We start from the raw sequence: 7,500 nt of genomic DNA, 5'->3' as shown, positions 1-7,500 counted from the left end.
TACTATATAATCTTATCAATATAATCTAAATCAATACAATTTCCTTAGTGAGACCTTTCAATTTAATTGCAATAACCCAAGCCGTATACAAGATCTCAGACGCTAAGTTTGTTGCAATGGTAGCCTATATCGTCACTGAACCTTTCACTCGAGGTGGAGCCGTCCATGGCATTAATATAAAATGTGTTGGGTAAGATGCTTGTTTGCTCACCTCAAATAAGACATTGGTTTGTTTTGTGTGAGAACATCTCAGGAAATCTGAAACATGAGTCAGCAGGGAGGTCTAAGCATCATGAAGGGCTACTACAAATTTCCTTTTAAATCAAACTCGTTACTTTCCACTGTTTATATTACACTTCATGTATGTATGTGTATTGTCTCTCCTCATACCGATAAAATTTGTCTATATCTCTGCTTTTCCAGTTGCCTAATAGTGTTGCAAATGACTTATGAAAATAAATATGTCAAGTATGCTTATTCAAGGATCAGACTCATTTGCTTCTTCCAGATTAAGCGAATGAATGAATGATTTGAAGTTCTCAGGCATCCTGACTCCAGATTAAGCGAAATTTAATTCATGAAAGCAAGTCCGGTGATATAGGAATGTGTTTATTTAATAATAATAATAATAATAATAATAATAATAATAATAATAATAATAATAATACATATTTTAGACTGGTCAATATAATATTAGATTAAGGTGCGACTAGGATTTGGGCCTAAAGGTACTACTACTGGACAAGTCTTAACGACTACACCTCTAGTGCAGATCTCTCTCTCTCTCTCTCTCTCTCTCTCTCTCTCTCTCTCTCTCTCTCTCTCTCAACAACATCTTTTCCTATTTCCATGTTTTTAGTAACACAACTATCCACTAAACAAATGCTGTGCTATAACAAAAATTCAGAATGAAATAAATCCGAAATTTTAATAATATAAGAATTTAAAACTAACTATATATATATATATATATATATATATATATATATATATATATAAAATATACATATATATATATAAAATATACATATATATAATATATATATACATATATATAATATATATATACATATATATACATATATATACAGGTATATATATATATATATAAAATATACATATATATAATATATATATATATATACATATATATACATATATATACAGGTATATATATATATATATATATATATATATATATATATATATATATATATACACACACACATATATATATATATATACACACACACACATATATATATATATATATATATATATATATATATATATATATATATATATATATATATATAGTATGTCTGGAGGTCCACAAGGAAGCGAGCATGTACCCGACTGCCTTGTGAATAATTCAGAGCACGGAATACAGTTTGGACATTGTATTCTTAGCCTGAACATACCACAGAAGAAAATGGATCTTAGTCACAGACGATCGATATAAAGGAGATTTTAAGGTTTGTAGCACGTTTACTGAAAATCATTAAGACCAGTAATTATAGAACAGGTTTTCAATGGCATCTTAGAAATATATTAAGACTAACTACTCCATTTTTGATACAAGTGTTTTTCAGCTCTTGCCACAAAATTAAAACTAAACTTAAGATATAAAACCACCTCCTTTACTCCTAATGTTCGCTCACTTTCCTATCGTAAATTTTCTTTCTGTTCAAATATATTAAGACTAACCACTCCATTTTCAATGCAAGAGTTTTTCAGCTCTTGCCACAAAATTAAAACTAAAATGAAAATATAAAACCATCTCCTTTACTCCTAATGTTCTCTCACTTTCCTATCGTATATTTTCTTTCTGTTCAGCTGTCTATTGATACAACGATTCTGATTGCGCATGCTCGATAGATTTTTTTTTCTTTTTAAATGTGTAGATGCTATCTGGATAAATCTAGTTACAGAACTTAAATGAAGCTGCTTCTCCTAAAAAGATGAAGACGAACAATCTTGACTAGACTTTGTTCCAGAGACAACAGATTACGACAGACTATTCCGGACCGTTACTTTTAGATATCAGGTCAGAGTAGGCCTACACTTTTATACTAGAGACGCAGATGGGATGGGCAACTTCTCAGAAAGTGACCAAAAAGGTTATGGTTACTAAAATTAGGATACTAAAGCCGTATTGGTGCACTTCGCACCGAAGGTTCAAGAGGCCAGGCTCTTGAAAATAGGCAGATTAAAAGATTAGGAAATCGGGATGGAAGGGAATTCCACATACAGGATGTGATGCTTTTTGGAAAGCAGGATATCGTTGTTTTTTTATTCCTCAAGGGAACCCATACGCCTAAACATTACACATACATTTTATAAATAAATAAATAAATATATATATATATATATATATATATATATATATATATATATATATATATATGTATATATATATATATATATATATATATATCAAAAATTTTAAACAATTTTTATTTTTCCTAACATACTCACCGAGAACCACTTTCTATGGGAGAGTCCTTGACCTCTCAATCTCGACCAAGATTTTCCCGCGCTACCCCCCTATCTCGCTCCATATAGTTTCTACCCCCGCCGCCAGGATACGCCCTGCGGGCCGGATTAGGGCAGGTCACTGCTTTCCCGGGTCAGCATCCTCATTAAGTTCGACGTTTAGCCCAACTCGGCAATGGAAGAATGGCACTCGGGGACGGACGGGAGGGCCATTACCCGAAAGTGGTTCTCGGTGAGTATGTTAGGAAAAATAAAAATTGTTTAAAATTTTTTATTTGTTCCGACACAATATACTCAGCGAGAACCACTTTCTATAGGAGACTTACACCTTAGGAGGCGGGAGAGCCATTCTGCCACTTGGTCTGGCACATAGTGCCTGGAGGGCTACGGAATGCGGGGGTACAGAGAGCGGATAGAGGGTAACTGCGGAAACCTTACGCTTATATTTTAAGACTTACCTCTTAACATCTTCTCTACTGAGTCTTCTCCTGAAGAAGTAGGGACGAGTCTATTCACTGTTGGGGACGTCTTCTAGCCTGCCGCTACACAGCTTGGAGGGCGGCGATGACTGTCCCCATGAAGAAACCATCCAAAGACTTTCTTGAATAGTCTTTGAGATAGTGGGCCGTGAAGGTCGACTGGTGTGACCAAGTGCCGGCCTGTAGGATCTGCCCCACTGCCATGTTTCTCTCAAAGGCCAAGGAAGTGCTCAGGCCTCTGATGTCATGGGGGCGGGGAGTGCCAGGTACTGCCACCTTTTCCTCTTCATAAGTCCTAGTGATGACTTGTCTCAGCCAGAAGGAAATAGTGTTCTTGGAGACTTGCTTCTTATTAACACCTGAAGAGACGAAGAGGTTCTTGGCACCTGGGCGGAGATGAGCCGTCCTTTCCAGGTACTTCCTGAGCGTCCTGACTGGGCATAACTTCAGGTCTTCCGTATTGCCTGTCTTGGGGATGGCCGGAATTGAGAAACCTTCAAACCTCGGGTCCCAGACTGCTGGGTTCTGAGTCTTTGCTACAAAGGAGGGTACGAACTTGAAGGATACCTCCCTCCACCCTTTGGAGTGTGCCACGTCGTAGGAGAGACCATGGATCTCAGCTACTCTCTTAGCTGAAGCCAAGGCTAGCAAGAAGACTGTCTTGAGGGTGAGATCTTTGTCCCCGATATCTTTGAGGGGTTCAAAGGGAGGACGACACAGCATTTTCAGAACCTTGGCCAGGTCCCATCTGGGCACTCTCCTGGCTTGAGGAGGACAGGACTGCTCGAAACTTCTAATCAGCATCGCTATGTGTCTCGAGGTCCCCAGGTCGATGCCTTTCAGGAGAAAGACTTGGCCTAAGGCTGCTTGTACTCCTTTAATAGCTGGGATTGACATCCCTATTTTATCCCTAAGGTACACGAGAAAGTCAGCTATGTCAGGGACCGAGGCTTTAAGAGGTCTTATGTGTTTTGCCGCGCACCACTTCGTAAAGGCGGCCCACTTCGCCTGGTAGACCACGGTAGAGGATTTTCTTAGGTATAGGGACATCCTCTTAGCTGTGGCGGAGGAGTACCCCTCCTTCTTCAGGAGCCGCTCGATAGTCTCCAGGCGTGAAGGCGAAGAGAGAGAGGGTTGTCGTGGAACTTGAGGAAGTGAGGTTGACTCAGCAGATCTGACCTGGGGGGCAGAGGCCAAGGCGGATGGCTTGCCAGGTCTTTTAGATCGGCGAACCACTCTCTCTCCGGCCACCAGGGCGCTACCAAAGTCATCCTTAGGTTTTGGGAGGTTCTTACTCTGTTGAGCACCTGCCTTAACAGCGTGGAGGGGGGAAAGGCATATACGTCCAGGTTGTCCCACTTGTGCTGGAAGGCGTCTTCTAGGGCTGCTCTTTCGTCTGGTACCGGGGAGCAATAGACCGGTAGCTTGGCGTTGAGCTTTGTTGCGAAGAGGTCCATCACCGGGGAGCCCCAGCGTTGAAGGATGAGTCTGGCCACTTCTGGGTGTAGGGACCACTCCGTCCCTACTATCTGACCCATTCTGCTGAGGCCGTCGGCTAGCACGTTTTTCTTCCCGGGGATGAACCTTGCTAGAAGTATCACCTGGTGCTCGTCCGCCCAATGCAGGATGTTTATGGTGAGGTCGCACAGTTCCTTCGACTTCATGCCACCTTGCTTCTTTATGTAGGCTACCACCGTGGCGTTGTCGCACATTAGGGCCACGGTGTTTCCCTTCAACCGTCTTGCAAAGTGCAGATATGCCTTCTGTACTGCCTTTAGCTCCAGGACGTTGATGTGGAGCTGCCTTTCGGTCTCCGACCAGGTACCGCTTGCTGTTTCCTCCCGCAGGTGGGCTCCCCACCCTAGGCTGGATGCGTCTGTGAACAGGAGAAACTCGGGGGGACAGGACCCGAGGGGCATCCCCTTGAGGGAGTTCGACTGGCATCGCCACCATTTTAAGGCTGCTCTCGTGTCCGGAAGGACCGGAATCAACGCTTTCTGAGAGCCTGTCTGGGACCATAGAGCCTTGAGGTTCCATTGTACGGGTCTGAGCCGTATCTTCCCTTGGGGAACCAGTTTCTCTAATGAGACCAGGTGACCTATCAACCTCTGCCAGTCTTTCACCCTCCTGGGAAGCTCTGACAGGAACGGCTGAATGATATTGATGAGGTTCTGTATCCTGCCTTCCGAGGGGAAGGCCTTCCCCTGCACGGTGTCCAACGTCATACCCAAGTACCCCATTCTGTTGGATGGAGTTAGGTTCGATTTTTCCAGGTTGATAATGATTCCCAGACTCCTGCAGAATTGGAGGAGGTCCTTCCCTTGCTCTTCCAAGAGGGCCTTTGAGCTGGAAAGGAGCAACCAGTCGTCCAGGTATCTGATGAGGCGGATACCTCGTTCGTGAGCCCATACTGAGACCGTCGCGAAGACCCTCGTGAACACTTGAGGGGCCGTCGACAGGCCGAAGCAGAGGGTCCTGAACTGCAGGATCTGGGAGCCCCATTTTACCCGGAGGAACTTCTGACTCGACGGGTGGACCGGAATCTGGAAGTACGCGTCCTTGAGGTCGATCGTCATCATAAAATCCTTCTCCCTCAAGGACATCAGGACGGATTTTGGGGTGTCCATCTTGAAGTTCGTCTTCTTGACGAACTTGTTGAGAGCCGACAGGTCTATCACCGGTCTCCACCCCCCCGTTGCTTTCTCCACCAGGAACAGGCGGCTGTAGAAGCCTGGCCCTGGGAGAAGGACTTCTTCCATGGCTCCCTTCTCCAACATGGAGGAAACTTCTTTTTGCAGGGTGGCCCTTTTCAACGGGTCCCTGGGAGCCAACCATTCTGTCTGGGTGGCTGGAATAAGAGGGGGTGGATCCGCTATGAAGGGGACCCTGTAGCCTTCTTTCAGGACGGACACCGTCCAAGCATCCGCCCCATGCGTTTTCCATGCTTGCCAATGTGGTCTGAGGCATCCCCCAACCCGAGGCTTGGGCGGGAGTAGGGGGCCTCTCCCTCTACCTTCTCCTAGAGGGGCGGCCTGATCTGCCTCTCTTCGAGGCGGAGTAACCTGACCTGAAGGAGCTGGCAGAAGCTGGTGCTCCCCTGCGGGAGGGCTGTGGAGTTGTTGTCCAGGAGGAGGAGGGGGCGTCCCTCCTCGAAGAGCTGGGGGTGGCCTGAGGAGTCACGGCACTGTCCGAGACTGATCTCCTGTAAGGAGGCCTCCTGGAGGATGTTTGTTTGGGGACGTTGGTCTCTCTCCTCTTGGACACCTTCTCCATTAGTACTTCTAGCTCCTTCAACGGAAACAGCGACTCACCTCCTAGGGGTAGGCTACGAACCACTCGGGCCTCTCTGTCCGGGATTTTCCTTGCCAACTTAGAAAGCACTGTGTCCCGTTTTCGAAGGACCCAGTTGGCCGTCAAGGAGAGTGCTTGATAAGCCATAAACTTGAGGGCTTTACCCCCGGAGGTGAGAAGGTCCGTCAGGAGACCTTGTTGCTCAGGATCGTCGGGGTCTGTGGAGGCTCATACGTTAACCAACGTGGAGGCCCACCAGTCCAGCCATGAGGAGACGTTCACAAGATCTCTTGACATCTCCTCCATCATGCCGGCTTCAGTGGGTGAGAAGGACACAGGGGCTGAAGAGGCCCTTTCGTCCGAGCCGCCTTGTCCCAGGATGTCTAAGGCTGGGTCCACCCTACAGGGACCTGGGCGCCGTCCTTCCGGGATATAAACCTTGCCCTGTGGTTTGAGACCTTGGAGGAGTTTGGAGGCACTCTGGGACTTGGGGGCCTCCGCACTGCTGGCCACCAAGTTGTCAATGTATTCTTGTCCCAGTACTAGGTCTGGGGCGAGAGGAAGGGCCAGGGAGGACTTCAGCAGGGCGTCACGGTGAGTGTATCTCAGGAGGCTCGACCTCCAGGCATTCACCTTAGGCGCCGAGGGTTCTGGAATCCCATGGAGCCTTCTGATGAGACCTACCACCCTTCTGTAGGCGGAGTCCTTCGACGGGGAAGCCTCGCCTCCGTCGGCCGAGGCCTCGGCTTGGCGTGGGGGCGCCGTGCTTGGACGGTAGACAGGGCGTTCTCCTCTCGGTTCCAGGGAGGGCGACCCGTAACCGTAGGGCGCTCCGTACGCGGGTGGGTCTCGCCGTAGGGCGGGAGCCACCGACTCCGGGAGGGCCTTCGACTGCCCCAAGGCTCTGGAAGAGGAGGACACGGTCCCGGTGGGATGACCCGACCCCGGGAACCGGTCCTTCCTGCTCGACGACCGCCCCAGCTGGGCTGGTTCGGTCGGGCTGCCTTCTCGGAAGCGCGTTTCCCCCCGCTGGGCGGGGTGAACCGGAGGCCTCGAGGACTTGTGCCTAAGAGCGAGGTCCTTCCTGCGTGGCAGGTCGAGCGGTTCTAGGCTGTGCGTAGGCAGCGACAACCTAGAGGCTCGTTCACTGGACCGAGAGTCTGGAGAGCGGTGCCTTCTGGAGTCTCCTGAAGGGACGTAGACCCATTCGCCGCCGGGAGAGACATCCCTCCTG

This window comes from Palaemon carinicauda, chromosome 28, assembly GCF_036898095.1.
Source record: "Palaemon carinicauda isolate YSFRI2023 chromosome 28, ASM3689809v2, whole genome shotgun sequence".
Taxonomy (NCBI): domain Eukaryota; kingdom Metazoa; phylum Arthropoda; class Malacostraca; order Decapoda; family Palaemonidae; genus Palaemon; species Palaemon carinicauda.
The sequence above is the reverse complement of the archived record's forward strand: the minus strand, read 5'-3'. Positions refer to the sequence as shown.